The sequence below is a fragment of the Empidonax traillii genome, unplaced genomic scaffold (assembly GCF_003031625.1).
Source record: "Empidonax traillii isolate 1590-97213 ecotype Southwest subspecies unplaced genomic scaffold, ASM303162v1 scaffold109:size1658292, whole genome shotgun sequence".
In the NCBI taxonomy this organism is placed as follows: Eukaryota; Metazoa; Chordata; class Aves; order Passeriformes; family Tyrannidae; genus Empidonax; species Empidonax traillii.
Genome location: NW_020955302.1, coordinates 1,110,376 through 1,129,342, shown reverse-complemented (window position 1 = coordinate 1,129,342; position 18,967 = coordinate 1,110,376). Strand labels below are relative to the sequence as shown.

General features: G+C 45.2%; 1 non-coding gene across 1 annotated transcript; it reads left to right on the top strand.

The window, feature by feature from the left end:
* Nucleotides 1–13,292: 13,292 nt before the first annotated feature.
* On the top strand, nt 13,293–13,375 carry TRNAL-UAA. The gene has a single exon. It is a non-coding gene; the product is annotated as a tRNA-Leu (tRNA).
* Nucleotides 13,376–18,967: the final 5,592 nt, after the last annotated feature.

Sequence of the window (18,967 nt, the reverse complement as noted above, 5' to 3'; positions counted from 1 at the left end):
TGACTGTGTAGGGAAGCTTTTCCCTTCACTGGGACTGGATCCAACAGCAAAAGGCAGCAATAAGTGGGGTAAGGAACTAGGAATCATCTGGAAGAGGAGCTCTCTTTGTCAAATATTAGTGAGTGTTTTACAGGCAAACCTGTTTTTTTCTTGTTCCTAATGATTCTTGTACAACTCAGGCTCAGACAGTATTTGCAAACCATGGGGAGAAAAAGATTTAAAAACAACAACAACAGAAAAGCATTAGCAGGAAATAATCTCATCAGCCCCAACTCTCCAGCAGTGCTGAAGACAGGAAAATGATGCCTTTTTATTAGCCTTATTGTCTTTAATTAAAGCATTCAGCAGAACCCTCTGATAATGGACTGCAAGTGAGGTCGGCAGCATTTGTAATAACACAATACAGGGTTCAATTAAGTTGTACTTTTGTAGCTTTTCATCGCCAGTTTAAACAAGCTCATGATATATACAGAATGATTACCTTTCTGAGCCGGGGGAAAAGAGGGGGGCACAGGGGCTTGGGAAGACAAATCACTTGTTGTTGTAAAACTGATGCTATAAAAGCACTCCATTTCCCCACAGCATTTTCATGTGTTCAGCCAGCTTGTAGGGCTGGTTGTAATTTGGCTGCTATACTGCAGCCATTAGGTATGGCTTTCTATGCCATAGTTTCCTGTCACTGTGGGTAACCACAGCAGTTTTCCTAAACCTGAACCTTTAAAAAATACATTTCTGATGGTTGCAGTACCTAAGAACTCCAAACAAACAGGGGGATCAGAGAAGGCAGAAGAAAAGGTCAGAGGTCCAGGTTATAACCATTTGAGCTGAAAGACTATGGATGATTGACAAGCAGTTGATATTTGCTGCTCCTTCTTTTCCCTGCTCTTTTGAATTATTGGTCATAAAACACCCTGCAGTCACACTCTTGCTGTGTCAGAGAGAGAGAGAAGCCAAGAAAAGACCCACATGGCTAGCACTTAGCTTTATCTTCACCATTAAGAAATGCTAAATTAGAATGAAATCGCTCTGGTAATACAGGTGACAGTTATATGGAGACCAAATGAATTCCCTATGATCAGTGCCTTTAACGAGAGCACATCGGCAGAATTCATGATGACGGGACACTTACCATGCGTATAACTCATGTGCACGCACAGGAAACTCACGGTAAATCTGGCTGGGGTTTATGTCAGGCTTTTTTTCTTTTTTTTTTTTTTTTTTTAAAAAAGTGTCTTTTAAAGCTTCTGTTCAATTTCTTGTCTCTCCAGCCCTAGTGTAAATTTGCAGTAACTTCATTGCACTGTTAACCTGGCGGAGAGGAAGAGATGTGAATGGGAAGCAGGGGTTTTCCTGAGGCTTCTGGACAGAGATGCTGGACATCTCCATCTCTCATGTTGATGCTGCCTGGGCTGTGCAGCCTCGTGCTGCCACCCAGAGATGCTATTTCATGTCCTGGGACAGGAACCATCACCAGTGAGACTGTGATTCATTGTGCAGTGCTGGCTCACAGCAGCAAACAGCTCCCTATGTTCAGCCCAAGAGGTGAATCTGATGGCTACAGACATTTCTTGCCATGAAGTTAATGTGGGATTGCTTCTGTTACACTTATGGCTCCTATTGGTTGCTGTAGCCTTACACAAAAAAGAGGGTTGAACTGTGCTTGATCTCAGGCAAAGCTGTCCCCACAGGCTGTGTCACTTGCTGCTTTCATTGTGTAAAAGAAGCAGGTTTTGGATAGGGGTCTGTGCACACATAGCTCTAAGCATGTGGGTTTCCCTTGCCAGGATGGTGGGCCTGCCATAGTGATAATAATCAGTCCATGTTTATTGCACAAGAAGATTCCCTTCTCCTGTGCTGACTGTTATACTGTGGTACCCCATGTTGTCACAGTTTGTCCCACAAGGATGCTACCCTCTGCATACAGGCAAAAAAACTACATTAGGAGATAATTTTCTCTGCCTCCTTACAGCCCAGTTTTACCTGAATTACAGTTCATTTTGTATGTTTTTACCATACCTTACATAGTGCAGCTATGTGCTGTTAAACAGCTGTTCAGCTCCACCCTAGAAAAATTGCTTCAATAAAGCACATTTCCCATACAGGTCATATATTGGTTAATTCATCCTTTTGGGAGAACTTCCAGACAGGAAATGTGGAGGCAGGCGGAGTTGTCCCAGCAGAGCACAACAACAATTAAATTAAATCCAACCCTGGCTCCCATTACCTGCGATTGTTCCTGAAATTAAAAGAGAAAGCAAAGGCTGTACTGGGACTGCGTCGCTGTGTCATGTCCACTGCTGAGTACTCCATCTCATGGGAGAGCTGTCGGCAGTTTTATCCTGGAGAAGGTGAGTCAAGTTTTATATGGAAACTTCTTAACTTCTGTGATTCAACAGCTGGTCTATTTTTGTGTTCTTTGGCTAAAATAGTAGGGTGGTGCCATACCTATGCTATATTCTTTTCAAGGTATGATAGATAGGTAAAGGGGGATCCTAATGTGCCCAGTCCTCTTCATTTGTGATGTTAAAGACTGTTGAAAAGGGAAGACGCATTGGAGCTATCTAGAAACTGAATTGACCTCTTGTAGATTTAGAGTTCAAGGAGGTATAAAAAGGGCTGCCTCTGACTGTTCCCCTTGGATCGTGCATTCCTGTCAAACCTGCTTGGACTCATGGATATGACTTTGTATGGTCATGGCAGGAGTCACTTCTGTGCAGACCCAGCCTGTCGCGTGCTCCACGTGGCTTTGCTGTTATTGCACTCTGACTGCTGCTGAGACAATTTCTTGCCTATTAAAATGCAGTTACGGCCTGGAAAGCAATAGTGTAAGAATGGCTTATCACTGCTCCATAGCTTTGTGCTCCAGTCATCCATACCAAAGGCCTGAGAATGCTCCCACAGAAGCCAATAAGACTTTTACCATTGACTTCAAAGGCAGCAGAGAGCAATTTAGCTGCTGCCACCAGACAAAGCAGGTTAGGCTACAGCTGGTACTTCCACAGCTAACTTGGCTCTGAAACCCTGACAATCTAAATGTATTTTTTGCTACATGTGATGTTTAAAAATAGACAAGACAAAGTAGCAGGGAAAACAGATTGCGGGGAATATTCCCTCCCTGGTAGGAAAAATGGACTAGCTGAAGCTAGCAGGGCTTTTCCATCTCCAATGTGTATGAGTCTATGATTTTTGTCAGCAAACTAAGCACTTTTGAGCCGGAGGCAGCACAGAAAGTCGCTAAAAGCAATTGAGAGGTGCTGGTATCACAATTTCTCAATCCAAGATAACTTCTGGTTTTGCATATATTGTAGGGCTCTGGAAGATTCCCCTGAACCCAGTAAGATGCAGTATCTTCAGTGGAGGCGATCCCATGGACATGAAGCATAAATCACAATAATGTGAAAATCTTGATAGGGCTGTTGTCCCTGCTGCCTCATGGGAGGAGAATATCAAGTGCACAGCATTAGAGAAGATCAAAGAGGCACCTACCAGCTATTAAATCACCAATAATGGGTGACTTTGCCTGCCCACATATAAGCAGGCCAATGATGTTTAGTGAATCAATGTCTGGATGCCTTAAATTATCCTCAGAGCAGTTACTTTGAAGGCATGCAAGACAAGGGGTGTTTTTTTTTTTTTTTTAATTTCACCTTTAGTAACATGGAGGATAGGAATCAGGACAAATAGCTGCCTACGCACAAGCAGTCATAGTCTAGCTGTTTGTCACCCTAGTGGACTGCATCAAAGCCTGGTCAGGAGCTCCGATCTTTGGGAAGGAGAAGCTAAAAGAAGTTGAAGAGTAAGAAATGAAACTCAAACCCCTCAGACTATATATAAAGACACTTCACTCAGGAGATCTATATTCTCAGAAGAGAGCAAGAGGCTTACATGAATGGTAGAGGGAAGGGGTGTATAAGCTGAATAAATACCCTTTGCTAGAATGAGAGGCAGCCTGGGGAAACCAGGAGAAAGGAGCACAGACCTGGCCACAGACCTGGTGTGGAAGAAGGACCTCTGCTCTCTACACTCTCTTCAGTGTTGCTTTAGGCAAGAGAACACCTTGGTTGAAAACTGGAGGTACCCTGTCATTTGAGGGGCCAACTGCAGAGGAGCCTCTGCTTGCTCCCACTGGATGCTCTGCCTGCTAAGCCCAGGCTGGAGACTCACCCCTGCCAAAGAAGCACCAGGTCATCCATCTCAGCTCCTCAAAATGCCTGGATGGTGAATCGAAGTGGACTCAATACAAACCTGAGTGTTTCATTAGCCAGGTTTTCTACCTGGGAGGAGAGGCTATGACTGCATTGACCTTAATGGGAAATTAGAGCTGTTTAAGCAGGTAACAGCCAGACAGCTGGGTGCAACCATGCGATAGAGGCGTTCATCTCTATTTGCAGGCAAGCTGTGTGTGTGTTTCCATTTTGCTCAACTTTTGCTGCTTGTTTATTTAGTTAATAAGCGACAGCAATCTGCCTCGTACAGCCATGCAAACAGCAGAGCAGAGAGCATACAAAGAAGGGGTTTTGTTGAACACTTGCTGGTCTTATGGCACAAGATGTGTTTCACCTTGCCATGGAAGAGAACTGGAGGGAGATACTCTCATCTAACAAAGGTTTTCCCCTAGTGGGGCATGTCCTGTCCCTCTCCATCAGTCTGAGTACAAGACTAATGTGTTCCCATCCCTGGACTGAGGTTAGTTACTACTGAGAGATTGGGCAGTGTGTCACCATCTCCTTGCTTCTCACATCCAACTCATGGTAGCTGGACTGGGGTTGCCAAAATGTTTGTGCGTTGTCCCTCAGGAGGCAGACAGGAGGAAGTGGCTAGACTTTTCTGTCTATGTTAATGTTTTAGAGAAAGAAAGGAGAAAGAAGACAGTGTGGACAGCTGCTGCAAAACTTCTCCCTCATCCATCTCCACAGGAGGACTAATGTTGCATTTCAGAAGAATGCTCTGCCACTGTCTTGTCTTCTGTTTCTTCACTCAACAATTCTTTTCCGAATTTTTGAGTGTAACTGCCCTTCCTCATTACTGCCTAAACTGTGGTTTCATTGTGATACCTCTGCTGCCCAAGTTTTCCAGTGTGCTCTTTGGATGTCTAAATCGCTGGCTCAGGTGGATGATTTCGAGCACTGTCCCCAGAAACCTCTTTTTTTACAGAACAGATATTTGCACATCTGTGTTTTCTTTCCCAGCACCTTCACTGTTCATATCTGGACCATTTCTTCCCACGGTTCTCTGAGTACTTCCCCTCAGTGTGAGGAATTTGAATGGTAGATGAAAGAGCAAAGAGAGGGAATCACCTCTCTGAAATTAAACACCAGAGGTAATAGCAAATATTTCCCAGCAGGCCTTGACCCAGACACTGCCAGAGGCAGCAAAAGTCTCCTGGAAAATACTCTGTCATAGTTTTCAGACTGGGTCCCAGTTGTCTAGAGAATGCATTATGGATCCCAGCCCCATTGTGCTGGATGCTGTACGGACAGAGAACAAAAAAGAATATGCACAAAGATACGTGGATCACTTCTTGCATATGTACACATTAAATCAGATGCTTTTGGATCTACAGTTAACTCTCTGTTATGTATTCGCAGGTCCTCTTGGAGCATCAGTGAACACATGCTACCTAGTTTATCCAGTGCTTAGCTGCTAATTAGGAGGTTTTTAGGACATACAATTTGAGGTGTTACCAATTAACTCAATTGTAGACCAAGACCAAAGCTGTTATTTGCTTTGTCATAGCAATTGAAAGTCAAATAAACAAATACTAGTGTCTTTTCACTCTTTCCCTTGTGCTTTAGCACAGCTGTGCAGCAAAATAATGATAATTTCATTGTCTGCTTTCCAAAACTCTACATGTAAAGCAGATCATAAAAAATCTCCACATGGTTTACTTTGCCTAATTGTTACAAACTCAGGCTGTAAATCCCAGAAGAAAGACCATATCTTACATTAAAAAAATATAAAGACACAAAAAAATCCAACCAAAAGGAAGCAAATGAAGAATGAAATATGTTAGAGTTGGTCCGTCTGTTGTTTTATGATCAGAAGTTTAGAAAGAAACCATGAGAGAGAAGTGCTTGATGTCCACAGGACTTCAGAGGGACTTAGTATTCATTTCACTGTAGTTCTTCTGAAAACTGAGTGTAAAAAAAAAATCTTAGTTGCAGAGAACTATCACAAATTAGCACTTTTTTTTTCCCCCATCCTTTTAACTTAAGTTTCTTTTCCATTTTCCCAGGAAGACACCAGCCACGTGGTTTGGGATAGCTTGCCTGTGTTGTACACTATTCTAGTGGTCCATCGCGCCTTGTGATGTCCTTGCCTCTCAAAGGTCTCTGCTCAGTGGGAGAAGCAAAGGACAGGAAGGGCAGGAGCCAAGATGATGGGAATGAAGTGAATCAGGAAAAGCAAAATGAAGCATCTCAAATGCCAGAGAGAGGACTGATCCAGGAGTTGAAGCTCTGGAACAACCAGCAGAGACTTCACAGGTTTGCCCTCCTTCATCCTTATCCTTCTCCTCTATAAGCCTCTTTTCCTTCACCTTGGTAGCACAAACATGAGATAAAAGGTAAGAAAGGAAACAGAAATGCACATGGTCCTGGTGCCCCCCTAGCAGGCAATGGTAAGCTCACAGAATCAGGTGAGCTCTCAGCCTTCAGCAGTTCCCTTCAAAGGCCACATCTAATTAGGAAGATCCTGGATTTTGACATTATTGATGTTTTTAGCAAGTTGGTCTCTTCCAAGATGGCGGAGAAGTCCAGCTGGGAACCCATATGGGGAAAAATATATATATTCCATAAACTTGTTATCCCTAGAAAAATTCTTGTATGTACTATGTGTGAGCTCACTCTCTACACCTACTCTTTATCACAACCTCATTTTAGACATTACATGACAGATAGTCCCACTGATACCTGTCAGCACTTTTTTATTTCTACTTGGAGTCCACTGTAAGGCAGTTGATGCTCTCCTTTAGAGAGGAAAATATTTCCCTGATCTTTCCATAAGTTTTTGGTCACTCACAGCAGCCTCAGTCATCACCCTCTCCATGGCTGGAGCACCAAATTCATCCTCATCTGATTATTTGCAGGAAAATGCAGCCCAGATGCTTGGAGAATGTCAACACTGGGTTCCCTCAGTACCCTGGCAATACTTGGGCATAGTCGATGATTTAGTGTTGTGTCAGTTTGAGTTCTAACTTGAAAACAGTTTATTTTAGCACAGTAGATATATTCCAGCTACTTTAGCACAAATGGTGGGGGATAAGTTATAAAGGCATTGCAATCCTGCTTGAGGTAGGTCCCCATATCCTCAGAAACACAGACTGGGAGAAAGGGATAAGTCTGTTTCTTTTTCAGTTCTGATGTAAGCAGACTAATGGTGGTCAAGGTGGTGCATCCTGGCACCAGGAATGCTTGATCCTTAGCTGAGGTGAAGCTATAGCCACACGCACTTTACCCCACCCAGAGGTGTTAAGAGGATGGCAAATCTGCATTTTTAGCATACCTCAAGGTTGCTCATGGGGACAGATATGTGTGTGCTAATAGCACTGCCTGAACATGCATCTGCATTTCAGGCCATGCTAATGCAAGCACGTACTGATGTGCTCCAAGCTGAGCCTGCCCAAATCTGAAGGCGGGTGCCCCCAGCCCACAAGAGATGCTGTTACACTTCAAGTTGGATGCTCTCGATAAAACCGTATCCCCTCACTTCCTACGTTCATTCACTTGTCAAGAGCAGACTTGTTTTAACACTGTGGATTCTAAATTTTCTCTGATGTAATTATTGTTTGACACCGCAGCCTTTCCAAGCACCTTACGTAAGGAAAAAGAGAGAATTAAATATGAGAAGCCCAGAAATAAAACTATTAAAAGGAGACGGAAGCTGTTTTGTGAGCAGCAGGAATGATGTGGTGCCTCTGGGAGAGGGTACATGGAGCCAAAGGAGATGTTCTGCTTTTAGGCAGTACCTTTTATTGTATTTCATTGAAGTTCTGTACTCTTTTCTGAAGTTCTTAGGTGCAGAGCTTTTATAAATGAGTCTGTTCTTTTTCTCTTTGCTCTTGCAAAAACCGCAACTTTCATACCATTTCCCAAGCCAATCTTCTTCAACAGACTGCAGCCAAAATTTCCCTTCCCTAATTAACCTGGAATGGTTTTTGAAGAAGTTTTAGCCGCAGAGAACATCAAATTTAGCTCTTAGCCTGGAGCCAAGCTCTGGGCTAAAGAACACATGTCATTTTAGGAATTCATGCAGATGCACCTTGACATCTGGGATGTGATATGTCGCCTGCACACTTCCCTGCTGAGATAACGAGCAGTAGTGGGCACTGCTGATGCTGCAGGTGGAGTGCAAAAGGTTTTTCCCATTCATTCCAACACTTTTGTCCGAGCTATGTAACTAATTGCAGGAGACCTTTTTGACAAATGCAAGCCTCTTCTGTTGATACTTGTCCATGTGTAACTCGGTCACCTCATTTTCCCCTCTGGGTTGATTTGGCGGAGGGTTGCTGGAGTTATTCCTGAGTTATAACCCCATATAGGATGGGGTTTTCCATTAAGCTGTTGTTTACCACAGCTAACTCCTATGTCGTGTGAAAAGGCAGCCAAAAACAAGTAACACATAAGTTTTTATGGTGTGATTTTGGGACCTTAATAGAGGCTGTTTTACGCATGCCTGGTGACAAATATGTGCTGCAGGTATGCAGAGTGGGGCTGGAAGGGATCATGTGCCTCAGGTCAGGATCAGCCAACTTGTTCTCTCTGCAGTGACTGTAGAAAAACTGGCAGACTGAATTAGGCAAGAACAGATGAACATGCAGTGAATGTCTCATTTACATCAGGTCCCTTTATGACTTCATGGTTTGGGTACTCAGCATCTGAGGCATCAGTACCACAGCACTGCAATCCTTGATGTGCTCTTGAGTCTTCTGTTCTGCACAGCTGTGACTTATTTTCTCTGCGCTGGTGCTGTTTGGAAGATGCATGGAACAGGAACAGGGAGAGATGGGCCCATGATGGTATCTTTCACAAAATCCAATTCAGACAGAACAAAGGTAAAGTCTTGCTGAACTACATGTGCATTCTGTCCAGGACATCTTTAAGAATAATTGAATGTGGATAGTTGATTACTTTGAAATGCTGAACCAACATAGTTCACTCCTGACATCTCCTTATGAGCCCATTCAGAATCAAAGCAGAAGCAACAATATAAGGCCTGGATACTTTGAACCCTCAAGATTAATTTTTTGAGAAACTGTCTATTGCCCAAGAAGTATTTGTGGAAAATAACTGGGAGAATAATTTAGACTAGCAATAGCTTGTGAAAAATTGTAAACATCTGGAACACCATTCCTGAGCAGGAGAAAGTAGACAAATCTGTTCTTTTCTATGACTTACTACTTTAGCTCTGGTAACTGCATTGCTTTCAGTTTGATGGGGGTTTTGTTAGTTTTCATGAAAGAACTTAACAAAGAAAACCCATTTTCCCTCTGGGATAAATAACCTCCTGTAATTGCACAACTCTACTGGTTTTTAATTGAGTCTGTGTGCCCACAGTGAGTGATCTTTGGTTTTATGGCCAAACACCAGTATTTCCAAGCTTCATGGAAAACCTCTCCTCTCGAGCCACAGAGCACCATAAGGTTTGTAGTTCCAAAGGGGTTGAGCCAACAAGCAGCAGGGCATCATGTCAAATTCTGCAGAGTATAAGCTTTCACCCATCACAATATAACATGTATTTTCTAGCCATTCTGTGAAGAAAAGCCTCTGAATACACACTGAGGCTGGCTTGGTTTCCTGAACTGCTTCTCAAGAGGGAGGAAAGACAGGAAGCAAGAGTGATCTTCTGTGTTTGCTTGCCTGTTTATTCTTAAACCTATTGAGGACCAGTTAAATAGTAATGCTACCCTGTTCAGCTCTTTTTGTCAATGAACTCCAGCTACTCTTAAAATGTAGTAGTTTACAGTCACATGAGGGACAATAATAGTGTATTTAAAGTCTGACAAAGTCCTAAGGGCTTCCTCATTAGTTTCTACATGAACACAACACAGGAGACTTGTTGCCATAAGCAGCATGAAGTTTCCCCCCAAGCCTATTGCACAAGGTGGAGCCAAGCTGCCATCTCGTGCTTAACCTGAGATGACCCTGGTAGGGCTGCCAGACATTTGGGTCGTGGTGCTCCTGTGGGAGCACAACCCAAATGCTTAACTGCTCTCATGGCAGAGAAAGAACATAAGAGGAGCACGGAGGAGAGCCCTGTCCTACTCTGTCTCTTCTCCAACTGTTTTCTAAAGCGATGATGTAGAGATTGTTTTTGCCCTTCATCAGTAACATGTAGCAGCTTTTGCCTGAAATCCCTCAAAGTGTCATTTTTACTCTGCTTTGCTCATAACTTCAAGGTTTTGAATTTTTTGGTTTTTCTTGATTACCAATCAGCTGCTCTCCAGCTGCAGTATTAATGTGTGGGATGGAGTTGCCTCCAGTGGCTATTTAAATTAAACGCAGACCTACAGAATATGCACCAAGTGCCAGAAGATTTCTTTTGGAGTGAGAAAAGGTGAGAAACTGCTTTCCAGTTAACATTGCCAATGTGTTTCTGAAGCAAAGGATGACACCTTTCTGACTTCAGGATATTATTGTCTTTCTCTTGCAGAACATGTGTTCTGAAAGCCTGTAGCCATGTCATCTCCAAGCTGACATTTCATGGGGATACTGCAAGCAAGGTACAGCCAGCCTGGCTTGGAATTGCATAGGAGACGTCCAAGACAGTACATGTAATTCAGCTGATATTACAACCCACCAGAGGCAAGGCTGACTCCAGAGCCAGAGCTCTGTGCAGGTTTGCAGGTGATGCCAACCAACCTCGTGGATAATGCACAGTCATGGCAGACCCTGGGAAGCATCTGCTTGAGGCCACATTTTTAAATATGGACAGGTTTTGCCAGTGACCCCGTTGGATATGTGTCATGGTAAGTTTGAATCAGGCAAGGGAAGCTGAGCTGCTCCCACACCAGTGCCTCTGTAGACTGTACACGGAGATTGTCTGAAGGTTTAGCAAGAGTGGTGCAAGGACAAGCCCATATCTTGTTGCCCCATGCCTCCTCCAAGCCTCCCTGCAGCAGCACAAACACCAGCCAGCAAGAAGGCTCTGAAAAGGCTGAATAGGTTGAGGGGCTTTGGAAGGAAGGGCACCCAGCAGCAGGTTTGTGCTCAGGCTGGCCACTGGTCCCTTTGCACAGTTTGTTTATGTGGCTCCCTCCCAGCTCAGCAGGATGGATCAGCACAGCTCCTCACATGGGTGCAGCTGGGCTGCTGGCCAGGCACTGGGGGCTGTTTCAACACAGAGATTTATGGTGAGCTCAGGGAGACTTGGAGGGGGTTGTGGCTGGGAGAGAGTGGTCCCAAGAGAGAACAGCAGACACACTGTGCAGCTCTTGCTGTTCTGGGCCAGCATCTTCTTTCCTTGCCTGCGCTGGAAGGATGCCACAGAGCAGAAAGCATCAGTCAAACCTGCTCACTCACAGGTCCATAGCCCTCCCTCTGTGTATGCGTTAAACCTTCACTGGAACAAAATTCCACCACTTCAGTCATCTCTCGGGCTGCCAATTCAAGTCGCATTTCCCAGCCTGGACCCAAAGGGTTAAGGTGGGTTGTTAACTTCAAAGCTGGGCTCAGTGGGCACTGTGGGGATGTGAGCAGCGTGGGTCATGGACGTCCTTGTGGGCAGGTCCCTTCTCTCCATTCTGTGAAGAGCAGATGTGGCATAAAAACTTCCTTTTGGGCAGGGAATGATTAATCTTTGCTTCTTAGAGGATGACAAATATATTATATTCGCCGACATGCACATGCATTCTCTTCTGCTGATGGGTGACCCCTGTCTGAATGCCAAGCGTGTGAGATTCAGCTCTGTAAACGAAGAGGAGAGCTTTGCAAGCTCATTAATGCTTTGAAGTTGCTCATTAGGAGCAGATTCCTCGGGAGCTGGCGAGCGCAACACCCTTTGTGAGCATGACTTCATTTGATATTAATGTGGGTGCTGCAGCTGGAGGCATCCAGGGATGCTGTGCCGTGATTCTGCACACACAGACCCGCACAGCAGATTGCTGTGGCTGTAATGAGAAGGGTAAAAGGGAAGCAGGGAAAGTTGCTATCCTCTCTTGGCACTTAAGGAGCTGAATTTTCGTCCTGGCAGCATGTGAACAGGTTGACCTAGTCCTCTGCTGAGCTGAGGACGTGCAGCATCTTCTTGTGGGATGCGTGGGGTCCTTCTTCCTTGCTTCCTAATACCTGTGAATTCTCTCTGGAGGCCAAGGTGACCCCTCTAGACCAAGGGGCTCTTTGTCATTCTATTTTGAGACCTGGAAACATCCCTTTTTCTGGTCAGTGCCTCTCACTTCTACATCATCCAGTCAGAAGCCCTCCAAGTAGCTCTGCTCCCCCAGGGCACAGTCATAGGCAGCCCCTGGAGAAGTAAGGAGGGAATTGCTCTCATCTTGAAGCAGGGCAGGACCAGAACAGCCTGGCTGAGCATATCTCCAGCAGACAGAATTCTCTGGTGAAAGGGCCTGGCAGGATTTCTCTGTGTGTTAGCATCCCTTTGTGAAGGTGCTGGCCTGGCAAGAGTGAGGGTGGCTGAAATCAGAGGCAAAAATTATCAGGCTCCTATGGCTTAAGGGCTAGAGGACTCATGCTCATGTATACTTGGGGGCTGTGAGTTTGAATCCCATGAGATTTAATAGAGGTGTTTGGGGCTTTTTCTTTTCCCTAAAAGAGGGGAAAAAAGCTGTACCTCACCCCAAAGGAAAAATAAAACTCCTCTTGCAGCACTGTCTTTCCCAGATAAATGCCCTAGTAGAGTCCCATATATGGACAGGAGGGGGTGAGGGTAAGACCTGAGGTGCAAGGCCAGGCCTTTAAACGTGTGCTGTGTCTGGCTGAGAGCTGTCAGGCTGCCAGAGCTGCTGCCTTCCCCTGAGGACCCAGCAGGGCCAGGCTGAGACCCTCTGGAGATGTCCCTCCTGCACCAGAATCCCTATCAGTGCCATCACCAGTGGCTATGGTCTTTGCACAGGGATCTGGGGTGGCACACAGGGGTTGTGCCACGCTCCACAGCCCATGAGACCCGCTGTCTCCCAGTGAAATGTCCCACCAGTTGCTGGGGACATTAAAGAAAACAGTGAGGAGGGAATGGTGTTGCTGGGCCTGGGAAGTGTCTTGGGGGTTGGACTTTGAGGGCTTGGTGAGGTGTGTGTCCGCAGGGGAGCAGATGGTGGGCCTGGGGAGTACCCACAGCACACCAGGATGGCCGAGTGTTGAAGGCGTTGGACTTAAGATCCAATGGGCACATGCCCACGTGGGTTCGAACCCCACTTCTGGTAGGAACCTCCTTTTCCTCGGGGTCTGAAGTTCCCACCCCAGCTTTTGAAACATCAGTTGAGAGCAGGGGTGAGAGCTCTGGGCCCTGTCCCTGGGAACGAGGCCATTCAATGCCCAGCATGAGGGCCCTGGTGGGACTGGGCCACCCTACCACCCAGGCTGAATGTGTACAGAGACACGAGCCAGTCCCTCTGGCACACAGGCTGTGGAGCTCATCTTTCATGCAGGGAGTGCTGAGATCGTCATGGGCTTGAATCCCACATGCTCCCAAAATAGCAATTTGTTTTTCCCATGATAGAAATAGAAAAACCTGACTACCCAGAAGGGGGGGGAAAAAAAAAGGTGTTGAGCGCTAAACAGCTCGGGCAAGTCACAAGTGCAAACAAGTGGTTCAGGGGGATGGGCTTGGGGTTTGTGGTTTGTTCCTATTACCAGCTCTGCTCCGTGACCCCAGACCCATTTCTTGGCTCATCCAAAACAACATTTGGCACTCTCTGAGGGGATTTGGCAGTGTCACAACCCCCTGGAGGAAGCCAGAGTAGCATGAAGGGGTTCCTGATTCTGCTGGTTAGATTTGGGAAATACACGAGGAGCTGAGAGCTGCTCCTCTGTTGCCCAGTGTCACTTATGCTGTAGTCTGTCTTGTGTCGGTGCCTATAAATGCTCATGAGACTTTTGTTCCCTTCCTTGTGTGCATGGATGGGCACCAGATATTTCCCTCAGTAGAGGGTTAGGCTGCTGGACTCACAGAGATGCTGTCAGGTTTTCATTTGGCTGCTTTGCTCCAGCCCAAGGCCAATCGGAAATGTCCTACTGCTGGGACATGATTTGAAGTGATGGTGTTAATTTGGTTAATTAGGATTCCTGGGTAGCGTGCGCTTCTTGCAAATCAGCTTACCACTGTAGTATCACTGCAAAGAGTTATTTGCTGGTGCATGGGGTTATGTATGAATTTATGATTATGATGTAGGACCATTAATTTCATGTTTGTGGCAGATGATACAGCTCAATTAAAAGTTACACGTTAGAATCTTTGGCTCCCTCTCTGATGTATGGGAATCAAATGGTGGCCTGCAGGAAGGTCTTACAGAGCCTGTATGAGTGGCCATATAACAAATGGGGCACGACCCATAGGAGGGGACATAGGAGGAATTACTCTGCTTCTCTCCTGTTTGATTAGTGTTGTGAGGAAAATTTTGAGCACATCCGCGAGACCTGGCTTGTTGCAACTAACCTCAGCCATTAAGTGATGCAGAGAATGACAAACACACCTTCGAGAATATCCCAGAGGGTCTCAGCAGCATTAAGGGTCAAGTCTTTTACCTCTGGTAGCTTGGAGTCAGACTACTGTTTAGTTCATGTGTCAAAGGCATTTGGTGGCCTCTGATGAGTTTAAAGCTGAAATCTCATTTGAGCTTCTCTGTTGATCCATACTCTCACAAAGCTTGTGTTTTTACTGCCCCAGGGGTATGGGTTCTGTTTCATATTGCAAAGCTATTGGGCAGACAGAGCATCATTTGAAAGCACCAGGAGCTGAATGACCAGCCTTTGTATGGCACAGCCTGCTGGAGTTGTATGGATGGCTGGGGCCAAATGTTAATTTGAGTCAGGACTGAGATCAAATGGCAGACCTCTGTAAGAATGTGGGGCTGGAGATTTGGGGATTGAAATAGCAATGAGTCCAGTGGCCAGGGTGGGTGAAAGTTGTGGGGACTGATAAGTGAACTGCCTTCTACAAGGACACAGCTTTCTTCTGTCTCACCCCTCAACCTCCAAGTGCTTGACAGAGCTAAAAAGGACAGATTGCCTGATAGCCATTTTCACATATCACATGTATTAATGGTTATTAATGGTTACTGCAGGTTAAATATCAATAGTTTATTGCATATGTATTTGTTATAGATTAACTATGCAGTATGCACATCAGTTATGTTGTGGTTAAAAGTAAGCCCCAGTGAAAGGTTTTTAATAATGAATTTGTGTTCAAGTAGTGTATAATAAGGATCTTTAGCAATCTTACTCTCAATTTCACATGACAGTTTTATGTTCAATAAATACCCAGAGATTATTAAAAACATATTTATCAAAGATTAACAGTGATGAAATAGATACAAATCTAAGCTGTTAAGCTCAATACACATACTTATAATAATCAATTCCCATATTAAAACACAATAACGGCCTTGTTTAATCTAAATGAAATGGGATATTTTTGGTTCTTTGTAAGTCTGTCTTTGGCTGTGTGCTCCTGCTTGCAGATCTCAGATTAGATCCTGGGACATTTGTACTTAAAATAAATCAAGTACTCAGGTAAAAACAAAGCAGTCCTAGAATAACACAGGCTGTTTCAGGAGCAGGGAACCAGAGCTTCAAAGGATGTAGGTCAAAGTCACTCCACAGGCACCAGAGCAGTATGGTTTGCCTCAGCTCTGTATCCCTGAGAAATCCCTATATCCAGTCTAACCTATAACTTATACCACCATTTCCAGCCACACTTCCAGGATTGGGAATCTGGAGCAGCAGCTCTCCACTTTACAAACACAGATGCACCCATACTGTTGTGGGTACACAAAGCTACCACCTGCCTCGTATCCTGTTATTATCTAGCACTTGGAGGCAGAGTGCTAAAATGAGCTAACTGTTTAAGAGATAAACAAAATGTTATTGTTTTACTCTTGTAATGCTGCTGTTGTAATTGCTGGCTGGTGGGTAACAAGAGCTGGTACCTCTGCCTCTGCCTGCACCTGTGTGCAGGTGCTGTGAGCTCTGCCCCAGACACTCATGTTTTGTGAAAAATGGACTGTCTGGATATATTATGGAGCATCAGTGGCCTTCAGACCACCTGAGGATTCAGAATCCTGAGCTCTCCTGACAGCAGGCTGGAAGACCCACAAGGCATCCCCCCGCTGGACTGTATCTAGTGCCCTGTCCCAGCATTTGGTGATGGTTTAATCTGTGTTTGGGTTTGCACTTGTGCATCAGTGGAACTAAGCGCCAAATCTAGGCGAGGATGCAAATCATAGGCACCTGAATTTGAGGGAGACACTGTGTGTCTAAAACATATGAGCTGTGTCATGACACAAAGGGGCTGTAGGGGTTGTTCACCCTGTAATGTATTGAAGGGTATCTGCCTTTTGCAATGGCAGGATCTCAGAAAACAGTCTGAGAGGGACAGGCAACTCCCCCTCTACTGCTCAGCAGTATCTCAAGTATGTAGTGATTTTCTTTCTTCCAATGGTCTGTTGATTTCCTTTCTTTAGGAGTTTGAAAACCAGGCTCAGGCACTGCTTTAGGGGATGCTACTTCTTCATGTCAAGTGCTATGGAGCAGTTCTGTAGGATCAGGTGTATGCATGGGGCTGCCAAGGAAACCCTTCAAAGGCAGGGCAGAGTCAGAACATCATGAAAGCAGCTGGGCAGCCCCTTGGAGCTGGACAGCCTGTTGGAGAGATGATGGTTGAGAAGAAGTCGGGAGCTTTGGTCCTGTATCCACCACCTGGTCTATGGTATATGTGTTTATGGGCATATCTATCTATATCTCCTGGTATGTGAGTCTCATCTGTGCCTGTGGCACCAGTATATGGTGCAAGTGTCTGGCTTTGAGGGATGTGTTTGACTTAAAAGCTGGCCTGTAACAACCAAGGAAGATCTTCCTGTGCTTAGCTGGGTGAGGACAGTGCATTTCATCACAGAATATCACAGAATATTCTGAGCTGGAATGGACCCACAGGGATCATCAAGTCCAGCTCTTAAGTCAATGGCCCATACAGAGATTAGACGCACAAGCTTGGTGTTATTAGCACCATGCTCTCCATCACCATATTTTGGCAAGGTTTGGTATGCATGATGTGACTGGTGACCATCTGTGTCAAGAGTCCCTGACTTCGCTTTTTGTCTGATCTGGGGATATGTGATCTGAGCAGCTTAGAGGCTTTGTGTGTTCTCAGTGCAATCTCACACTCCCTGTGGACATCAGAGCAGTTATATCTCTTTACTCCTTGAGAGAGTTTGTCTCCTGCATGTGTTCCTCATCCAAACCTGCCTGGTGGAGGATGCTTAGCTGGTAGGGGGGAGTTTCACATCTTAGCAGTGGGCTGCAATTACAGAGGTGACCAGAGAAAAAAGACAAGCAGGCACGCACCACTGCCTTTAATAGAAGGCAATGATTCTTCTGGGCTCCCGAGTAATAGGAGAGATCTGGTTTTAATAAATTAGCAGCCTACAAGTAACAATCTCAAGCAATTAAACACTGGAATGAAGGTGAGCACTATGAAATGTATTCTGGAGCTGACAAGGGGGTGGAAAAGACAATTTCTGAGCAGTGGAGAAGGCAAAAATATAATAAAAATTCCCCAGAGAGTGTAGGAGAGCTCTGCTCCCTCTCTCATTTCTATTGTGCATGCATGTGGATGTCTTGTCCCGCTACCCATCACCCCTCCTTCATCACTGACTCCCAGGGACCTAATTTGAAGCCTCCCTGAACTCATCCAAGTCTCCATCCTCATCATCACCCTTGTGCCTGCTCTCACCCATGTAAGTAAGGAAATCCCTGTGGTGAAGAGAGGATGACTGGTGGGAGACATGGGAAATAACTGGGAGGGTGAGGATAGCTAGGAGCTGAGGAGGGGAACAAATAAATATGAAATAAAACTGTTAAGCTTCCTGTCTTACATTAATAGCCTGTATAGAATCCTCTTTGCCATAGAATTCAATTTATTTCCATTTAAAGGCTGTTCTTCTCAATCAATGCAGCTAATAAATAGCTGCTGATGGTCATGACCCCCTGGGCTGAGGGAAGAATTTATCTTCTGAACCAATTAAAGGAATTGAACAATTCCTTTTAATAACACTATGGGATTTTAATACAAGAAAAAAACCAAAAATCCCACAAGCCCAACAGGAGGGGAAAAGAAATCCTCCCCCCGAGCCTTGCAGAGAAGGGTCAGGCAGGTTCTGCCAGGAGTCAGGATTAGATGCTTTAACTTGTCTTGTGAAACTGGAAGGGGAAATACAGCTTTGCCTGTGAAAGCACAGGAATGCTTTTCTTTTCTGGTGTCTTAAAAAAAACCCTCCAAACCAACCAGAAATCAAAAAACATAATGGCAAATTATGTTCCCTTGTTGACAGATCTGTAGGGTTTTGGAGGGATTAGTGAGCCCCTCCAGCACGGTGGGAGAGATCAGCTGGTCAGGCCAGGGGTGATACTTCTTGCATTGCTGTATGGGCAGATGCCCCTCCACGAGTGGGGATTTATCCAGATGTCTGTGGGTATAAGGACAGTGGCACCCACGGCAGCTGGGCCTTTCATCTCATTTCCACACTTTCAGGGGTAAGACAGGGGTAAGCTCCATGGCTTTTTTTCTGAGCCTCCCTTTACTTTTTTTTTTAATTGGCAAAAATCCTCACTGGTACACTTCAGTCCTGTGGGGTCACCCTGTGAGACTTGTGGGTTCCCACAGCTGGTACTGGAGCCAGTGCTTGGTCAAGAGAGCATTTGTGCCTTGTAAGACAGACAGGTGTGAAGGAGGTGGCAAGGGAAGCAGAACAGATACCTATTGAATTTTCACACGGCTACATAACCCCAAATGGCAGTGG